The sequence below is a fragment of the Schistocerca gregaria genome, unplaced genomic scaffold (assembly GCF_023897955.1).
Source record: "Schistocerca gregaria isolate iqSchGreg1 unplaced genomic scaffold, iqSchGreg1.2 ptg000405l, whole genome shotgun sequence".
Lineage (NCBI taxonomy): Eukaryota > Metazoa > Arthropoda > Insecta > Orthoptera > Acrididae > Schistocerca > Schistocerca gregaria.
Genome location: NW_026061842.1, coordinates 2,568,026 through 2,590,442, shown reverse-complemented (window position 1 = coordinate 2,590,442; position 22,417 = coordinate 2,568,026).

Below are 22,417 nucleotides of genomic sequence, written 5' to 3'. Positions count from 1 at the left end.
CGATCTGGCTTTAAGTCGATTCGATAACAAATGACGAAAACGGACGGATTTCTCGGGTTTTTAATACATGTGAAGACTTTTCACATTCTCCCGTGCAAATCGGCTGCTAGTCCTCCTTTCATGCAGAACGTTAAGGTCCTAGCTCATGTCCAAGGCACCAAAGCCAGCTAAAAAGTCAATAATCGATACCTAAAACTTGAAATGTACTACTTCTTACTGGCTATTACATCAACTTAGAAGCTTCATCTGTGTTCTACTATGGTGCTTTTAGTGTCTCCGCATACCACAGCACGCGACATAGCTTTGCAGACGATAAGTACAAGTGTTTCAGAGAGAAGAGTGGCCAATGTGACGATCTGGCTTTAAGTCGATTCGATAACAAATGACGAAAACGGACGGATTTCTCAGGTTTTTACTACATATGAACACTTTTCACATTCTCCCGTGCAACAGGGCTGCTAGTCCTCCTTTCATGCAGAATCTTAAGGTCCTAGCTCATGTCCAAGGCACCAAAGCCAGCTAAAAATTCAATATTGAATACCTAAAACTTGAATTGTACTACTTCTTTCTGGCTATTACATCAACTTAGAAGCTTCATCTGTGTTCTACTATGGTGATTTTAGTGTCTCCGCATACCGCAGCACGCGACATAGCTTTGCAGACGATAAGTACAACCGTTTCAGAGAGAAGAGCGGCCAATGAGACGATCTGGCGTTAAGACGATTCGATAACAAATGACGAAAACGGACGGATTTCTCAGGTTTTTACTACATATGAACCCTTTTCACATTCTCCCATGGAACGCGGGTAGTCCACCTTTCATGCAAAATCCTAAGTTCCTAGCTCATGTCCAGGGCACGAAAGAAGGTTAAAAAGTCAATAATCCATAACTAAAAATTGAATTGTACTACTTCTTACTGGCTATTACATCAATTTAGAAGCTTCATCTGTGTTCTACTATGGTGGATTTAATGTCTCGCATACCACAGCACGCGACATAGCTTTGCAGACGATAAGTACAAGCGTTTCAGAGAGAAGAGCGGCCAATGTGACGATCTGGCTTTAAGTCGATTCGATTACAAATGACGAAAACGGACAGATTTCTCAGGTTTTTACTACATTTGAACATTTGTCACATTCTCCCGTGCAACTCGGATGCTAGTCCTCCTTTCATGCAGAATATTAAGGTCCTAGCTCATGTCCAAGGCACCAAAGCCAGCTATAAATTCAATATTGAATACCTAAAACTTGAATTGTACTACTTCTTACTGGAAATTACATCAACTTAGAAGCTTCATCTGTGTTCTACTATGGTGCTCATAGTGTCTCAGCATACCGCAGCACGCGACATAGCTTTGCAGACGATAAGTACAACCGTTTCAGAGAGAAGAGCGGCCAATGTGACGATCTGCCTTTAAGTCGATTCGATAACAAATGACGAAAACGGACCGATTTCTCAGGTTTTTACTATATATTAACACTTTTCACATTCTCCCGTGCAACAGGGCTGCTACTCCTCCTTTCATGCAGAATCTTAAGGTCCTAGCTCATGTCCAAGGCACCAAAGCCAGCTAAAAATTCAATATTGAATACCTAAAATTTGAATTGTACTACTTCTTACTGCCTATTACATCAACTTAGAAGCTTCATCTGTGTTCTACTATGGTGCTTTTAGTGTCCCAGCATACCGCAGCACGCGACATAGCTTTGCAGACGATAACTACGAGCGTTTCAGAGAGAAGAGCGGCCAATGTGACGATCTGACTTTAAGTCGATTCGATAACAAATGACGAAAACGGACGGATTTCTCGGGTTTTTACTACATGTGAAGACTTTTCACATTCTCCCTTGCAAATCGGCTGCTAGTCCTCCTTTCATGCAGAATGTTAAGGTCCTAGCTCATGTCCAAGGCACCAAAGTCAGCTAAAAAGTCAGTAATTGATACCTAAAACTTGAATTGTACTACTTCCTACTGGCTATTACATCAACTTAGAAGCTTCATCTGTGTTCTACTATGGTGATTTTAGTGTCTCCGCATACCGCAGCACGCGACATAGCTTTGCAGACGATAAGTACAACCGTTTCAGAGAGAAGAGCGGCCAATGTGACGATCTGGCTTTAAGTCGATTCGATAACAAATGACGAAAACGGACGGATTTCTCAGGTTTTTACTAGATATGAACACTTTTCACATTCCGCCGTGCAACATGGCTGCTAGTCCTCCTTTCATGCAGAATCTTTAGGTCCTAGCTCATGTCCAAGGCACCAATGCCAGCTAAAAAGTCAATAATCGATACCTAAAACTTGAATTGTACTTTATCTTACTGGCTATTACATCAACTTAGAAGCTTCATCTGTGTTCTACTATGGTGCTTTTACTGTCTCCGCCTACGGCAACACGCGACATACCTTTGAAGACGATAAGTACAACCGTTTCAGAGAGTAGAGCGGCCAATGTGACGATCTGGCTTTAAGTCGATTCGATAATAAATGACGAAAACGGACGGATGTCACAGGTTTTTACTACATATGAACACTTTTCACATTCTCCTGGGCAACTCGGCTGCTAGTCCTCCTTTCATGCAGAGTCTTAACGTCCTAGCTCATGTCCAAGGCACCAAAGCCAGCTAAAAATTCAATATTGAATACCTAAAACTTGAATTGTACTACTTCCTACTGGCTATTACATCAACTTAGAAGCTTCATCTGTGTTCTACTATGGTGCTTTTAGTGTCTCCGCATACCGCAGCACGCGACATAGCTTTGCAATCGATAAGTACAACCGTTTCAGAGAGAAGAGCGGCCAATGTGACGATCTGGCTTTAAGTCGATTCGATAACAAATGGCGAAAACGGACGTATTTCTCAGGTTTTTACTACATTTGAAGACTTTTCACATTCTCCCGTGCAACTCGGATGCTAGTCCTCCTTTCATGCAGAATATTAAGGTCTAGCTCATGTCCAAGGCACCAAAGCCAGCTAAAAATTCAATATTGAATACCTAAAACTTGAATTGTACTACTTCCTACTGGCTATTACATCAACTTAGAAGCTTCATCTGTGTTCTACTATGGTGCTTTTAGTGTCTCAGCATACCGCAGCACGCGTCATAGCTTTGCAGACGATAAGTACAACCGTTTCAGAGAGAAGAGCGGCCAATGTGACGATCTGGCTTTAAGTCGATTCGATAACAAATGACGAAAACGGACGGGTGTCTCAGGTTTTTACTACATATGAACACATTTCACATTCTCCCGTGCAACTCCGCTGCTAATCCTCCGTTCATGCAGAATCTTCAGGTCCTAGCTCATGTCCAAGGCACCAAAGATAGCTAAAAAGTCAATAATCGATACCTAAAACTTGAATTGTACTACTTCTTACTGGCTATTACATCAACTTAGAAGCTTCATCTGTGTTCTACTATGGTGATTTTAGTGTCTCCGCATACCGCAGCACGCGACATAGCTTTGCAGACGATAAGTACAACCGTTTCAGAGAGAAGAGCGGCCAATGTGACGATCTGGCTTTAAGTCGATTCGATAACAAATGACGAAAACGGACGGATTTCTCGGGTTTTTACTACATGTGAAGACTTTTCACATTCTCCCGTGCAAATCGGCTGCTAGTCCTCCTTTCATGCAGAATGTTAAGGTCCTAGCTCATGTCCAAGGCACCAAAGTCAGCTAAAAAGTCAGTAATTGATACCTAAAACTTGAATTGTACTACTTCCTACTGGCTATTACATCAACTTAGAAGCTTCATCTGTGTTCTACTATGGTGATTTTAGTGTCTCCGCATACCGCAGCACGCGACATAGCTTTGCAGACGATAAGTACAACCGTTTCAGAGAGAAGAGCGGCCAATGTGACGATCTGGCTTTAAGTCGATTCGATAACAAATGACGAAAACGGACGGATTTCTCAGGTTTTTACTACATATGAACACTTTTCACATTCCGCCGTGCAACATGGCTGCTAGTCCTCCTTTCATGCAGAATCTTTAGGTCCTAGCTCATGTCCAAGGCACCAATGCCAGCTAAAAAGTCAATAATCGATACCTAAAACTTGAATTGTACTACTTCTTACTGGCTATTACATCAACTTAGAAGCTTCATCTGTATTCTACTATGGTGCTTTTAGTGTTTCCGCATACCGCAGCACGCGACATAGCTCTGCTGACGATATGTACAAATTTTTCAGAGAGAAGAGCGGCCAATGTGACGATCTGGCTTGAAATCGATTCGATAACAAATGACGAAAACGGACGGATTTCTCAGGTTTATACTACATATGAACACTTTTCACATTCTCCCGTTCACCTCGGCTGCTAGTCCTCCTTTCATGCAGAATCTTAAGGTCGTAGCTCATGTCCAAGGCACCAAAGCCAGCTAAAAAGTCAATAATCGATACCTAAAACTTGAATTGTACTACTTCTTACTGGCTATTACATCAACTTAGCAGCTTCATCTGTGTTCTACTATGGTGCTTTTAGTGTCTCCGCATACCGCAGCACGCGACATAGCTTTGCAGACGATAAGTACAAGCGTTTCAGAGAGAAGAGCGGCCAATGTGACGATCTGGCTTTAAGTCGATTCGATAACAAATGACGAAAACGGACGGATGTCTCAGGTTTTTACTACATATGAACACTTTTCATATTCTCCCGTGCAACTCCGCTGCTAATCCTCCTTTCATGCAGAATCTTAAGGTCCTAGCTCATGTCCAAGGCACCAAAGCCAGCTAAAAATTCAATATTGAATACCTAAAACTTGAATTGTACTACTTCTAACTGGCTATTACATCAACTTAGAAGCTTGATCTGTGTTCTACTATGGTGCTTTTAGTGTCTCAGCATACCGCAGCACTCGACATAGCTTTGCAGACTGTAAGTACCACCGTTTCAGAGAGAAAAGCGGCCAATGTGACGATCTGGCTTTAAGTCGATTCGATAACAAATGACGAAAACGGACGGATTTCTCGGGTTTTTAATACATGTGAAGACTTTTCACATTCTCCCGTGCAAATCGGCTGCTAGTCCTCCTTTCATGCAGAACGTTAAGGTCCTAGCTCATGTCCAAGGCACCAAAGCCAGCTAAAAAGTCAATAATCGATACCTAAAACTTGAAATGTACTACTTCTTACTGGCTATTACATCAACTTAGAAGCTTCATCTGTGTTCTACTATGGTGCTTTTAGTGTCTCCGCATACCACAGCACGCGACATAGCTTTGCAGACGATAAGTACAAGTGTTTCAGAGAGAAGAGTGGCCAATGTGACGATCTGGCTTTAAGACGATTCGATAACAAATGACGAAAACGGACGGATTTCTCAGGTTTTTACTACATATGAACACTTTTCACATTCTCCCGTGCAACAGGGCTGCTAGTCCTCCTTTCATGCAGAATCTTAAGGTCCTAGCTCATGTCCAAGGCACCAAAGCCAGCTAAAAATTCAATATTGAATACCTAAAACTTGAATTGTACTACTTCTTTCTGGCTATTACATCAACTTAGAAGCTTCATCTGTGTTCTACTATGGTGATTTTAGTGTCTCCGCATACCGCAGCACGCGACATAGCTTTGCAGACGATAAGTACAACCGTTTCAGAGAGAAGAGCGGCCAATGAGACGATCTGGCGTTAAGACGATTCGATAACAAATGACGAAAACGGACGGATTTCTCAGGTTTTTACTACATATGAACCCTTTTCACATTCTCCCATGGAACGCGGGTAGTCCACCTTTCATGCAAAATCCTAAGTTCCTAGCTCATGTCCAGGGCACGAAAGAAGGTTAAAAAGTCAATAATCCATAACTAAAAATTGAATTGTACTACTTCTTACTGGCTATTACATCAATTTAGAAGCTTCATCTGTGTTCTACTATGGTGGATTTAATGTCTCGCATACCACAGCACGCGACATAGCTTTGCAGACGATAAGTACAAGCGTTTCAGAGAGAAGAGCGGCCAATGTGACGATCTGGCTTTAAGTCGATTCGATTACAAATGACGAAAACGGACAGATTTCTCAGGTTTTTACTACATTTGAACATTTGTCACATTCTCCCGTGCAACTCGGATGCTAGTCCTCCTTTCATGCAGAATATTAAGGTCCTAGCTCATGTCCAAGGCACCAAAGCCAGCTATAAATTCAATATTGAATACCTAAAACTTGAATTGTACTACTTCTTACTGGAAATTACATCAACTTAGAAGCTTCATCTGTGTTCTACTATGGTGCTCATAGTGTCTCAGCATACCGCAGCACGCGACATAGCTTTGCAGACGATAAGTACAACCGTTTCAGAGAGAAGAGCGGCCAATGTGACGATCTGCCTTTAAGTCGATTCGATAACAAATGACGAAAACGGACCGATTTCTCAGGTTTTTACTATATATTAACACTTTTCACATTCTCCCGTGCAACAGGGCTGCTACTCCTCCTTTCATGCAGAATCTTAAGGTCCTAGCTCATGTCCAAGGCACCAAAGCCAGCTAAAAATTCAATATTGAATACCTAAAATTTGAATTGTACTACTTCTTACTGCCTATTACATCAACTTAGAAGCTTCATCTGTGTTCTACTATGGTGCTTTTAGTGTCCCAGCATACCGCAGCACGCGACATAGCTTTGCAGACGATAACTACGAGCGTTTCAGAGAGAAGAGCGGCCAATGTGACGATCTGACTTTAAGTCGATTCGATAACAAATGACGAAAACGGACGGATTTCGCAGGTTTTTACTACATTTGAACACTTTTCACATTTTCCCGTGCAACTCGGCTGCTAGTCCTCCTTTCATGCAGAAACTTAAGGTCCTAGCTCATGTCCAGTGCACCAAAGCCAGCTAAAACGTCAATAATCGATACCTAAAACTTGAATTGTACTACTTCTTACTGGCTATTACATCAACTTAGAATCTTCATCTGTGTTCTACTATGGTGACTTTAGTGTCTCCGCATACCGCAGCACGCGACATAGCTTTGCAGACGATAAGTACAACCGTTTCAGAGAGAAGAGCGGCCAATGTGACGATCAGGCTTTAAGTCGATTCGATAACAAATGACGAAAACGGACGGATTTCTCAGGTTTTTACTACATTTGAACACTTTTCACATTCTCCCGTGCAACTCAGATGCTAGTCCTCCTTTCATGCAGAATATTAAGGTCCTAGCTCATGTCCAAGGCACCAAAGCCAGCTAAAAATTCAATATTCAATACCTAAAACTTGAATTGTACTACTTCTTCCTTTCTATTACATCAACTTAGAAGCTTCATCTGTGTTCTACTATGGTGCATTTAGTGTCTCCGCATACCGCAGCACGCGACATAGTTTTGCAGTCGATAAGTACAACCGTTTCAGAGAGAAGAGCGGCCAATGTGACGATCTGGCTTTAAGTCGATTCGATAACAAATGACGAATACGGACGGATTTCTCGGGTTTTTACTACATGTGAAGAAATTTCACATTCTCCCGTGCAAATCGGCTGCTAGTCCTCCTTTCATGCAGAATGTTAAGGTCCTAGCTCATGTCCAAGGCACCAAAGCCAGCTAAAAAGTCAATAATCGATACCTAAAACTTGAATTGTACTACTTCTTCCTTTGTATTACATCAACTTAGAAGCTTCATCTGTGTTCTACTATGGTGCTTTTAGTGTCTCCGCATACCGCAGCACGCGACATAGCTTTGCAGACGATAACTACGAGCGTTTCAGAGAGAAGAGCGGCCAATGAGGCGATCTGACTTTAAGTCGATTCGATAACAAATGACGAAAACGGACGGATTTCTCAGGTTTTTACTACATCTGAACACTTTTCACATTTTCCCGTGCAACTCGGCTGCTAGTCCTCCTTTCATGCAGAATCTTAAGGTCCTAGCTCATGTCCAAGGCACCAAATCCAGCTAAAACGTCAATAATCGATAACTAAAACTTGTATTGTACTACTTCTTACTGGCTATTACATCAACTTAGAAGCTTCATCTGTGTTCTACTACGGTGCTTTTAGTTTCTCAGCATACCGCAGCAGGCGACATAGTTCTGTTGACGATAAGTACAACCGTCTCAGAGAGAAGAGCGGCCAATGTGACGATCTGGCTTTAAGTTGATTCGATAACAAATGACGAAAACGGACGGATTTCTCAGGTATTTTTTTACATATGAACACTTTTCACATTCTCCTGGGCAACTCGGCTGCTAGTCCTCCTTTCATGCAGAATCTTAACGTCCTAGCTCATGTCCAAGGCACCAAAGCCAGCTAAAAGGTCAATAATCGATACCTAAAACTTGAATTGTACTAATTCTTCCTGGCTATTACATCAACATAGAAGCTTCATCTGTGTTCTACTATGGTGCTTTTAGTGTATCAGCATACCGTAGCACGCGACATAGCTTTGCAGACGATAAGTACAAGTGTTTCGGAGAGAAGAGCGGCCAATGTGACGATCTGGCTTTAAGTCGATTCGATAACAAATGACGAAAACGGACGGATTTCTCAGGTTTTTACTAAATATGAACACTTTTCACATTCTCCCGTGCAACTCGGCTGCTAGTCCTCCTTTCATGCAGAATCTTAACGTCCTAGCTCATGTCCAAGGCACCAAAGCCAGCTAAAAAGTCAATAAACGATACCTAAAACTTGAATTGTACTACTTCTTACTGGCTGTTACATCAACTTAGAAGCTGCATCTGTGTTTTACTATGGTGCTTTTAGTGTCTCCACATACCGTAGCACGCGACATAGCTTTGCAGACGATAAGTACAACCGTTTCAGGGAGAAGAGCGGCCAATGTGGCGATCTGGCTTTAAGTCGGTTCGATAACAAATGACGAAAACGGGCGGATTTCTCAGGTTTATACTACATATGAACACTTTTCACATTCTCCTGTGCAACTCGGCTGCTAGTCCTCCTTTCATGCAGAATCTTAAGGTCCTAGCTCAAGTCCAAGGCACCAAAGCCAGCTAAAAAGTCAATATTCAATACCTAAAACTTGAATTGTACTACTTCTTACTGGCTATTACATCAACTTAGAAGCTTCATCTGTGTTCTACTATGGTGCTTTTAGTGTGTCCGCATACCGCAGCACGCGACATAGCTTTGCAGACTATAAGTACAACTTTTTCAGAGAGAAGAGCGGCCAATGTGACGATCTGGCTTGAAGTCGATTCGATAACTAATGACGAAAACGGACGGATTTCTCAGGTTTTTACTACGTATGAAAACTTTTCACATTTTCCCGTGCAACTCGGCTGCTAGTCCTCCTTTCATGCAGAATCTTAAGGTCCTAGCTCATGTCCAAGGCACCAAACCCAGCTAAAAAGTCAATAATCGATACCTAAAACTTGAATTGTACTACTTCTTACTGGCTATTACATCAACTTAGAAGCTTCATCTGTGTTCTACTATGGTGCTTTTAGTGTCTCCGCATACCGCAGCACGCGACATAGCTTTGCAATCGATAAGTACAACCGTTTCAGAGAGAAGAGCGGCCAATGTGACGATCTGGCTTTAAGTCGATTCGATAGCAAATGACGAAAACGGACGGATGTCTCAGGTTTTTACTACATATGAACACTTTTCACATTCTCCCGTGCAACTCGGCTGCTAGTCCTCCTTCATGCAAAATCTTAATTTCCTAGCTCATGTCCAAGGCACCAAAGAAGGGTAAAAAGTCAATAACCGATACCTAAAACTTTAATTGTACTACTTCTTACTGGCTATTACATCAACTTAGAAGCTTCATCTGTGTTCTACTATGGTGCTTTTAGTGTGTCCGCATACCGCAGCACGCGACATAGCTTTGCAGACTATAAGTACAACTTTTTCAGAGAGAAGAGCGGCCAATGTGACGATCTGGCTTGAAGTCGATTCGATAACTAATGACGAAAACGGACGGATTTCTCAGGTTTTTACTACGTATGAAAACTTTTCACATTTTCCCGTGCAACTCGGCTGCTAGTCCTCCTTTCATGCAGAATCTTAAGGTCCTAGCTCATGTCCAAGGCACCAAACCCAGCTAAAAAGTCAATAATCGATACCTAAAACTTGAATTGTACTACTTCTTACTGGCTATTACATCAACTTAGAAGCTTCATCTGTGTTCTACTATGGTGCTTTTAGTGTCTCCGCATACCGCAGCACGCGACATAGCTTTGCAATCGATAAGTACAACCGTTTCAGAGAGAAGAGCGGCCAATGTGACGATCTGGCTTTAAGTCGATTCGATAACAAATAACGAAAACGGACGGATTTCTCAGGTTTTTACTACATATGAACACTTTTCTCATTCTCCCGTGCAAATCGGCTGCCAGTCCTCCTTTCATGCAGAATCTTAAGGTCCTAGCTCATGTCCAAGGCACCAAAGCCAGCTAAAAAGTCAATAATCGATACCTAAAACTTGAATTGTACTATATCTTACTGGCTATTACATCAACTTAGAAGCATCATCTGTGTTCTACTATGGTGCTCATAGTGTCTCAGCATACCGCAGCACGCGACATAGCTTTGCAGACGATAAGTACAACCGTTTCACAGAGAAGAGCGGCCAATGTGACGATCTGGCTTTAAGTCGATTCGATAACAAATGACGAAAACGGACCGATTTCTCAGGTTTTTACTACATATGAACACTTTTCACATTCTCCCGTGCAACTCGGCTGCTAGTCCTCCTTCATGCAAAATCTTAATTTCCTCGCTCATGTCCAAAGCACCAAAGAAGGGTAAAAAGTCAATAACCGATACCTAAAACTTTAATTGTACTACTTCTTACTGGCTATTACATCAACTTAGAAGTTTCATCTGTGTTCTACTATGGTGCTTTTAGTGTGTCCGCATACCGCAGCACGCGACATAGCTTTGCAGACGATAAGTACAACTTTTTCAGAGAGAAGAGCGGCCAATGTGACGCTCTGGCTTGAAGTCGATTCGATAACAAATGACGAAAACGGACGGATTTCTCAGGTTTTTACTAAATATGAACACTTTTCACATTCTCCCGTGCAACTCGGCTGCTAGTCCTCCTTTCATGCAGAATCTTAAGGTCCTAGCTCATGTCCAAGGCACCAAAGCCAGCTAAAAAGACAATGAACGATACCTAAAACTTGAATTGTACTACTTCTTACTGGCTATTACATCAACTTATAAGCTTCATCTGTGTTTTACTATGGTGCTTTTAGTGTCTCCGCATACCGCAGCACGCGACATAGCTTTGCAGACGATAAGTACAACTGTTTCAGAGAGAAGAGCGGCCAATGTGACGATCTGGCTTTAAGTCGATTCGATAACAAATGACGAAAACGGGCGGATTTCTCAGGTTTTTACTACATATGAACACTTTTCACATTCTCCTGTGCAACTCGGCGGCTAGTCCTCCTTTCATGCAGAATCTTAAGGTCCTAGCTCATGTCCAAGGCACCAAAGCCAGCTAAAAAGTCAATATTCAATACCTAAAACTTGAATTGTACTACTTCTTACTGGCTATTACATCAACTTAGAAGCTTCATCTGCGTTCTGCTATGGTGCTTTTAGTGTCTCAGCATGCCGCAGCACGCGACATAGCTTTGCAGACGATAAGTACAACTTTTTCAGAGAGAAGAGCGGCCAATGTGACGATCTGGCTTTAAGTCGATTCGATAACAAATGACGAAATCGGACGGATTTCTCAGGTTTTTACTACATATGAACACTTTTCACATTCTCCCGTGCAACTCGGCTGCTAGTCCTCCTTCATGCAAAATCTTAATTTCCTCGCTCATGTCCAAAGCACCAAAGAAGGGTAAAAAGTCAATAACCGATACCTAAAACTTTAATTGTACTACTTCTTACTGGCTATTACATCAACTTAGAAGTTTCATCTGTGTTCTACTATGGTGCTTTTAGTGTGTCCGCATACCGCAGCACGCGACATAGCTTTGCAGACGATAAGTACAACTTTTTCAGAGAGAAGAGCGGCCAATGTGACGATCTGGCTTGAAGTCGATTCGATAACTAATGACGAAAACGGACGGATTTCTCAGGTTTTTACTACGTATGAACACTTTTCACATTCTCTCGTGCAACTCGGCTGCTAGTCCTCCTTTCATGCAGAATCTTAAGGTCCTAGCTCATGTCCAAGGCACCAAAGACAGCTAAAAAGTCAATAATCGATACCTAAAACTTGAATTGTACTACTTCTTACTGGCTATTACATCAACTTAGAAGCTTCATCTGTGTTCTACTATGGTGCTTTTAGTGTGTCCGCATACCGCAGCACGCGACATAGCATTGCAATCGATAAGTACAACCGTTTCAGAGAGAAGAGCGGCCAATGTGACGATCTGGCTTTAAGTCGATTCGATAACAAATGACGAAAACGGACGGATTTCTCAGGTTTTTACTATATATGAACACTTTTCACATTCTCCCGTGCAAATCGGCTGCCAGTCCTCCTTTCATGCAGAATCTTAAGGTCCTAGCTCATGTCCAAGGCACCAAAGCCAGCTAAAAAGTCAATAATCGATACCTAAAACTTGAATTGTACTACTTCTTACTGGCTATTACATCAACTTAGAAGCATCATCTGTGTTCTACTATGGTGCTTTTACTGACTCCGCATACCGCAGAACGCCACATAGCTTTGCAGACGATAAGTACAACCGTTTCAGAGAGAAGAGCGGCCAATGTGACGATCTGGCTTTAAGTCGATTCGATAACAAATGACGAAAACGGACGGATGTCTCAGGTTTTTACTACATATGAACACTATTCACATTCTCCCGTGCAACTCGGCTGCTAGTCCTCCTTCATGCAAAATCTTAATCTCCTAGCTCATGTCCAAGGCACCAAATAAGGGTAAAAAGTCAATAACCGATACCTAAAACTTGAATTGTACTATATCTTACTGGCTATTACATCAACTTAGAAGCATCATCTGTGTTCTACTATGGTGCTTTTACTGTCTCCGCATACCGCAGAACGCCACATAGCTTTGCAGACGATAAGTACAACCGTTTCAGAGAGAAGAGCGGTCAATGAGACGATCTGGCTTTAAGTCGATTCGATAACAAATGACGAAAACGGACGGATGTCTCAGGTTTTTACTACATATGAACACTATTCACATTCTCCCGTGCAACTCGGCTGCTAGTCCTCCTTCATGCAAAATCTTAATTTCCTAGCTGAAGTCCAAGACACCAAAGAAGGGTAAAAAGTTAATAAAAGATACCTAAAACTTGAATTGTACTACTTCTTACTGGAAATTACATCAACTTAGAAGCTTCATCTGTGTTTTACTATGGTGCTTTTAGTGTCTCCGCATACCGCAGCACGCGACATAGCTTTGCAGACGATAAGTACAACTGTTTCAGAGAGAAGAGCGGCCAATGTGACGATCTGGCTTTAAGTCGATTCGATAACAAATGACGAAAACGGACGGATTTCTCAGGTTTTTACTACATATGAACACTTTTCACATTCTCCTGTGCAACTCGGCGGCTAGTCCTCCTTTCATGCAGAATCTTATAGTCCTAGCTCATGTCCAAGGCACCAAAGCCAGCTAAAAAGTCAATATTCAATACCTAAAACTTGAAATGTACTACTTCTTACTGGCTATTACATCAACTTAGAAGCTTCATCTGTGTTCTGCTATGGTGCTTTTAGTGTCTCAGCATGCCGCAGCACGCGACATAGCTTTGCAGACGATAAGTACAACCGTTTCAGAGAGAAGAGCGGCCAATGTGACGATCTGGCTTTAAGTCGATTCGACAACAAATGACGAAATCGGACGGATTTCTGAGGTTTTTACTACATATGAACACTTTTCACATTCTCCCGTGCAACTCGGCTGCTAGTCCTCCTTCATGCAATATCTTAATTTCCTCGCTCATGTCCAAAGCACCAAAGAAGGGTAAAAAGTCAATAACCGATACCTAAAACTTTAATTGTACTACTTCTTACTATCTATTACATCAACTTAGAAGCTTCATCTGTGTTCTACTATGGTGCTTTTAGTGTGTCCGCATACCGCAGCACGCGACATAGCTTTGCAGACGATAAGTACAACCGTTTCAGAGAGAAGAGCGGCCAATGTGACGATCTGGCTTTAAGTCGATTCGACAACAAATGACGAAATCGGACGGATTTCTCAGGTTTTTACTACATATGAACACTTTTCACATTCTCCCGTGCAACTCGGCTGCTAGTCCTCCTTTCATGCAGAATCTTAAGGTCCTAGCTCATGTCCAAGGCACCAAAGCCAGCTAAAAAGTCAATAATCGATACCTAAAACTTGAATTGTACTATATCTTACTGGCTATTACATCAACTTAGAAGCATCATCTGTGTTCTACTATGGTGCTTTTACTGTCTCCGCATACCGCAGAACGCCACATAGCTTTGCAGACGATAAGTACAACCGTTTCAGAGAGAAGAGCGGCCAATGTGACGATCTGGCTTTAAGTCGATTCGATAACAAATGACGAAAACGGACGGATGTCTCAGGTTTTTACTACATATGAACACTATTCACATTCTCCCGTGCAACTCGGCTGCTAGTCCTCCTTCATGCAAAATCTTAATTTCCTAGCTCATGTCCAAGGCACCAAAGAAGGGTAAAAAGTCAATAACCGATACCTAAATCTTGAATTGTACTACTTCTTACTGGCTATTACATCAACTTAGAAGCTTCATCTGTGTTCTACTATGGTGCTTTTAGTGTGTCCGCATACCGCAGCACGCGACATAGCTTTGCAGACGATAAGTACAACTTTTTCAGAGAGAAGAGCGGCCAATGTGACGATCTGGCTTTAAGTCGATTCGATAACAAATGACGAAAACGGACGGATTTCTCAGGTTTTTACTACATATGAACACTTTTCACATTGTCCCGTGCAAATCGGCTGCCAGTCCTCCTTTCATGCAGAATCTTAAGGTCCTAGCTCATGTCCAAGGCACCAAAGCCAGTTAAAAAGTCAATAATCGATACCTAAAACTTGAATTGTACTATATCTTACTGGCTATTACATCAACTTAGAAGCATCATCTGTGTTCTATTATGGTGCTTTTACTGTCTCCGCATACCGCAGAACGCCACATAGCTTTGCAGACGATAAGTACAACCGTTTCAGAGAGAAGAGCGGTCGATGTGACGATCAGGCTTTAAGTCGATTCGATAACAAATGACGAAAACGGACGGATTTCTCAGGTTTTTACTACATTTGAACACTTTTCACATTTTCCCGTGCAACTCGGCTGCTAGTCCTCCTTTCATGCAGAATCTTAAGGTCCTAGCTCATGTCCAAGGCACCAAAGCCAGCTAAAACGTCAATAATCGATACCTAAAACTTGAATTGTACTACTTCTTACTGGCTATTACATCAACTTAGAAGCTTCATCTGTGTTCTACTATGGTCATTTTAGTGTCTCCGCATACCGCAGCACGCGACATAGCTTTGCAGACGATAACTCCGAGCGTTTCAGAGAGAAGAGCGGCCAATGTGACCATCTGACTTTAAGTCGATTCGATAACAAATGACGAAAACGGACGGATTTCGCAGGTTTTTACTACATTTGAACACTTTTAACATTTTCCCGTGCAAATCGGCTGCTAGTACTCCTTTCATGCAGAATGTTAAGGTCCTAGCTCATGTCCAAGGCACCAAAGCCAGCTAAAAAGTCAATAATCGATACCTAAAACTTGAATTGTACTACTTCTTCCTTTGTATTACATCAACTTAGAAGCTTCATCTGTGTTCTACTATGGTGCTTTTAGTGTCTCCGCATACCGCAGCACGCGACATAGCTTTGCAGACGATAACTACGAGCGTTTCAGAGAGAAGAGCGGCCAATGTGACGATCTGACTTTAAGTCGATTCGATAACAAATGACGAAAACGGACGGATTTCTCAGGTTTTTACTACATTTGAACACTTTTCACATTTTCCCGTGCAACTCGGCTGCTAGTCCTCCTTTCATGCAGAATCTTAAGGTCCTAGCTCATGTCCAAGGCACCAAAGCCAGCTAAAACGTCAATAATCGATACCTAAAACTTGAATTGTACTACTTCCTACTGGCTATTACATCAACTTAGAAGCTTCATCTGTGTTCTACTATGGTGATTTTAGTGTCTCCGCATACCGCAGCACGCGACATAGCTTTGCAGACGATAAGTACAACCGTTTCAGAGAGAAGAGCGGCCAATGTGATGATCTGGCTTTAAGTCGATTCGATAACAAATGACGAAAATGGACGGATTTCTCAGGTTTTTACTACATATGAACACTTTTCACATTCTCCTGTGCAACTCGGATGCTAGTCCTCCTTTCATGCGGAATATTAAGGTCCTAGCTCATGTCCAAGGCACCAAAGCCAGCTAAAAATTCAATATTGAATACCTAAAACTTGAATTGTACTACTTCTAACTGGCTATTACATCAACTTAGAAGCTTCATCTATGTTCTACTATGGTGCTTTTAGTGTCTCCGCATACCGCAGCACGCGACATAGTTTTGCAGTCGAAAAGTACAACCGTTTCAGAGAGAAGAGCGGCCAATGTGACGATCTGGCTTTAAGTCGATTCGATAACAAATGACGAATACGGACGGATTTCTCGGGTTTTTACTACATTTGAACACTTTTCACATTTTCCCGTGCAACTCGGCTGCTAGTCCTCCTTTCATGCAGAATCTTAAGGTCCTAGCTCATGTCCAAGGCACCAAAGCCAGCTAAAACGTCAATAATCGATACCTAAAACTTGAATTGTACTACTTCTTACTGGCTATTACATCATCTTAGAAGCTTCATCTGTGTTCTACTATGGTCATTTTAGTGTCTCCGCATACCGCAGCACGCGACATAGCTTTGCAGACGATAACTCCGAGCGTTTCAGAGAGAAGAGCGGCCAATGTGACCATCTGACTTTAAGTCGATTCGATAACAAATGACGAAAACGGACGGATTTCGCAGGTTTTTACTACATTTGAACACTTTTAACATTTTCCCGTGCAAATCGGCTGCTAGTACTCCTTTCATGCAGAATGTTAAGGTCCTAGCTCATGTCCAAGGCACCAAAGCCAGCTAAAAAGTCAATAATCGATACCTAAAACTTGAATTGTACTACTTCTTCCTTTGTATTACATCAACTTAGAAGCTTCATCTGTGTTCTACTATGGTGCTTTTAGTGTCTCCGCATACCGCAGCACGCGACATAGCTTTGCAGACGATAACTACGAGCGTTTCAGAGAGAAGAGCGGCCAATGTGACGATCTGACTTTAAGTCGATTCGATAACAAATGACGAAAACGGACGGATTTCTCAGGTTTTTACTACATTTGAACACTTTTCACATTTTCCCGTGCAACTCGGCTGCTAGTCCTCCTTTCATGCAGAATCTTAAGGTCCTAGCTCATGTCCAAGGCACCAAAGCCAGCTAAAACGTCAATAATCGATACCTAAAACTTGAATTGTACTACTTACTACTGGCTATTACATCAACTTAGAAGCTTCATCTGTGTTCTACTATGGTGATTTTAGTGTCTCCGCATACCGCAGCACGCGACATAGCTTTGCAGACGATAAGTACAACCGTTTCAGAGAGAAGAGCGGCCAATGTGATGATCTGGCTTTAAGTCGATTCGATAACAAATGACGAAAATGGACGGATTTCTCAGGTTTTTACTACATATGAACACTTTTCACATTCTCCTGTGCAACTCGGATGCTAGTCCTCCTTTCATGCGGAATATTAAGGTCCTAGCTCATGTCCAAGGCACCAAAGCCAGCTAAAAATTCAATATTGAATACCTAAAACTTGAATTGTACTTTATCTTACTGGCTATTACATCAACTTAGAAGCTTCATCTGTGTTCTACTATGGTGCTTTTACTGTCTCCGCCTACGGCAACACGCGACATACCTTTGAAGACGATAAGTACAACCGTTTCAGAGAGTAGAGCGGCCAATGTGACGATCTGGCTTTAAGTCGATTCGATAACAAATGACGAATACGGACGGATTTCTCGGGTTTTTACTACATGTGAAGACTTTTCACATTCTCCCGTGCAAATCGGCTGCTAGTCCTCCTTTCATGCAGAATGTTAAGGTCCTAGCTCATGTCCAAGGCACCAAAGCCAGCTAAAAAGTCAATAATCGATACCTAAAACTTGAATTGTACTACTTCTTCCTTTGTATTACATCAACTTAGAAGCTTCATCTGTGTTCTACTATGGTGCTTTTAGTGTCTCCGCATACCGCAGCACGCGACATAGCTTTGCAGACGATAACTACGAGCGTTTCAGAGAGAAGAGCGGCCAATGTGACGATCTGACTTTAAGTCGATTCGATAACAAATGACGAAAACGGACGGATTTCTCAGGTTTTTACTACATTTGAACACCTTTCACATTCTCCCGTGCACCTCGGCTGCTAGTCCTCCTTTCATGCAGAATCTTAAGGTCCTAGCTCATGCCCAAGGCACCAAAGCCAGCTAAAAAGTCAATAAACGATACCTAAAACTTGAATTGTACTACTTCTTACTGGCTATTACATCAACTTAGAAGCTTCATCTGTGTCTTACTATGGTGATTTTAGTGTCTCCACATACCGCAGCACGCGACATAGCTTTGCAGACGATAAGTACAACCGTTTCAGAGAGAAGAGCGGCCAATGTGACGATCTGGCTTTAAGTCGATTCGATAACAAATGACGAAAATGGACGGATTTCTCAGGTTTTTACTACATATGAACACTTTTCACATTCTCCTGTGCAACTCGGCTGCTAGTCCTCCTTTCATGCAGAATCTTAAGGTCCTAGATCAAGTCCAAGGCACCAAAGCCAGCTAAAAAGTCAATATTCAATACTTAAAACTTGAATTGTACTACTTCTTACTGGCTATTACATCAACTTAGAAGCTTCATCTGTGTTCTACTATGGTGCTTTTACTGTCTCCGCATACCGCAGAACGCCACATAGCTTTGCAGACGATAAGTACAACCGTTTCAGAGAGAAGGGCGGCCAATGTGACGATCTGGCTTTAAGTCGATTCGATAACAAACGACGAAAACGGACGGATGTCTCAGGTTTTTACTACATATGAACACTTTTCACATTCTCCCGTGCAACTCGGCTGCTAGTCCTCCTTCATGCAAAATCTTAATTTCCTAGCTCATGTCCAAGGCACCAAAGAAGTGTAAAAAGTCAATAACCGATACCTAAAACTTGAATTGTACTACTTCTTACTGGCTATTACATCAACTTAGAAGCTTCATCTGTGTTCTACTATGGTGCTTTTAGTGTGTCCGCATACCGCAGCACGCGACATAGCTTTGCAGACGATAAGTACGACTTTTTCAGAGAGAAGAGCGGCCAATGTGACGATCTGTCTTGAAGTCGACTCGATAACTAATGACTAAAACGGACGGATTTCTCAGGTTTTTACTACGTATGAACACTTTTCACATTCTCCCGTGCAACTCGGCTACTAGTCCTCCTTTCATGCAGAATCTTAAGGTCCTAGCTCATGTCCAAGGCACCAAAGCCAGCTAAAAAGTCAATAATCGATACCTAAAACTTGAATTGTACTACTTCTTACTGGCTATTACATCAACTTAGAAGCTTCATCTGTGTTCTACTATGGTGCTTTTAGTGTCTCCGCATACCGCAGCACGCGACATAGCTTTGCAATCGATAAGTACAACCGTTTCAGAGAGAAAAGCGGCCAATGTGACGATCTGGCTTTAAGTCGATTCGATAACAAATAACGAAAACGGACGGATTTCTCAGGTTTTTACTACATATGAACACTTTTCACATTCTCCCGTGCAAATCGGCTGCCAGTCCTCCTTTCATGCAGAATCTTATGGTCCTAGCTCATGTCCAAGGCACCAAAGCCAGCTAAAAAGTCAATAATCGATACCTAAAACTTGAATTGTACTATATCTTACTGGCTATTACATCAACTTAGAAGCATCATCTGTGTTCTACTATGGTGCTTTTACTGTCTCCGCATACCGCAGAACGCCACATAGCTTTGCAGACGATAAGCACAACCGTTTCAGAGAGAAGAGCGGTCAATGTGAAGATCTGGCTTTAAGTCGATTCGATAAGAAATGACGAAAACGGACGGATGTCTCAGGTTTTTACTACATATGAACACTATTCACATTCTCCCGTGCAACTCGGCTGCTAGTCCTCCTTCATGCAAAATCTTAATTTCCTAGCTGATGTCCAAGGCACCAAAGAAGGGTAAAAAGTCAATAACCGATACCTAAAACTTGAATTGTACTACTTCTTACTGGAAATTACATCAACTTAGAAGCTTCATCTGTGTTTTACTATGGTGCTTTTAGTGTCTCCGCATAACGCAGTACGCGACATAGCTTTGCAGACGATAAGTACAACCGTTTCAGAGAGAAGAGCGGTCAATATGACGATCTGGCTTTAAGTCGATTCGATAACAAATGACGAATACGGACGGATTTCTCAGGTTTTTACTACATATGAACACTTTTCACATTCTCCCGTGCAAATCGGCTGCTATTCCTATTTTCATGCAGAATGTTAAGGTCCTAGCTCATGTCCAAGGCACCAAAGCCAGCTAAAAGGTCAATAATCGATACCTAAAACTTGAATTGTACTACTTCTTACTCGCTATTACATCAACTTAGAAGCTTCATCTGTGTTTTACTATGGTGCTTTTAGTGTCTCCGCATACCGCAGCACGCGACATAGCTTTGCAGACGATAAGTACAACTGTTTCAGAGAGAAGAGCGGCCAATGTGACGATCTGGCTTTAAGTCGATTCGATAACAAATGACGAAAACGGACGGATTTCTCAGGTTTTTACTACATATGAACACTTTTCACATTCTCCTTTGCAACTCGGCTGCTAGTCCTCCTTCATGCAGAATCTTAAGGTCCTAGCTCAAGTCCAAGGCACCAAAGCCAGCTAAAAAGTCAATATTCAATACCTAAAACTTGAATTGTACTACTTCTTACTGGCTATTACATCAACTTAGAAGCTTCATCTGTGTTCTGCTATGGTGCTTTTAGTGTCTCAGCATGCCGCAGCACGCGACATAGCTTTGCAGACGATAAGTACAACCGTTTTAGAGAGAAGAGCTGCCAATGTGACGATCTGGCTTTAAGTCGATTCGATAACAAATGACGAAAACGGACGGATTTCTAAGGTTTTTACTACATATGAACACTTTTCACATTCTCCCGTGCAACTCGGCTGCTATTCCTCCTTCATCCAAAATCTTAATTTCGTAGCTCATGTCCAAAGCACCAAAGAAGGGTAAAAAGTCAATGACCGATACCTAAAACTTTAATTGTACTACTTCTTACTGGCTATTACATCAACTTAGAAGCTTCATCTGTGTTCTACTATGGTGCTTTTAGTGTGTCCGCATACCGCAGCACGCGACATAGCTTTGCAGACGATAAGTACAACTTTTTCAGAGAGAAGAGCGGCCAATGTGACGATCTGGCTTGAAGTCGATTCGATAACTAATGACGATAACGGACGGATTTCTCAGGTTTTTACTACGTACGAACACTTTTCACATTCTCCCGTGCAACTCGGCTGCTAGTCCTCCTTTCATGCAGAATCTTAAGGTCCTAGCTCATGTCCAAGGCACCAAAGCCAGCTAAAAAGTCAATAATCGATACCTAAAACTTGAATTGTACTACTTCTTACTGGCTATTACATCAACTTAGAAGCTTCATCTGTGTTCTACTATGGTGCTTTTAGTGTGTCCGCATACCGCAGCACGCGACATAGCTTTGCAAACGATAAGTACAACCGTTTCAGAGAGAAGAGCGGCCAATGTGACGATCTGGCTTTAAGTCGATTCGATAACAAATGACGAAAACGGACGGATTTCTCAGGTTTTTACTACATATGAACACTTTTCACATTCTCCCGTGCAAATCGGCTGCCAGTCCTCCTTTCATGCAGAATCTTAAGGTCCTAGCTCATGTCCAAGGCACCAAAGCCAGCTAAAAAGTCAATAATCGATACCTAAAACTTGAATTGTACTATATCTTACTGGCTATTACATCAACTTAGAAGCATCATCTGTGTTCTACTATGGTGCTTTTACTGTCTCCGCATACCGCAGAACGCCACATAGCTTTGCAGACGATAAGTACAACCGTTTCAGAGAGAAGAGCGGCCAATGTGACGATCTGGCTTTAAGTCGATTCGATAACAAATGACGAAAACGGACGGATGTCTCAGGTTTTTACTACATATGAACACTATTCACATTCTCCCGTGCAACTCGGCTGCTAGTCCTGCTTCATGCAAAATCTTAATTTCCTAGCTCATGTCCAAGGCACCAAAGAAGGGTAAAAAGTCAATAACCGATACCTAAAACTTGAATTGTACTACTTCTTACTGGCTATTACATCAACTTAGAAGCTTTATCTGTGTTCTACTATG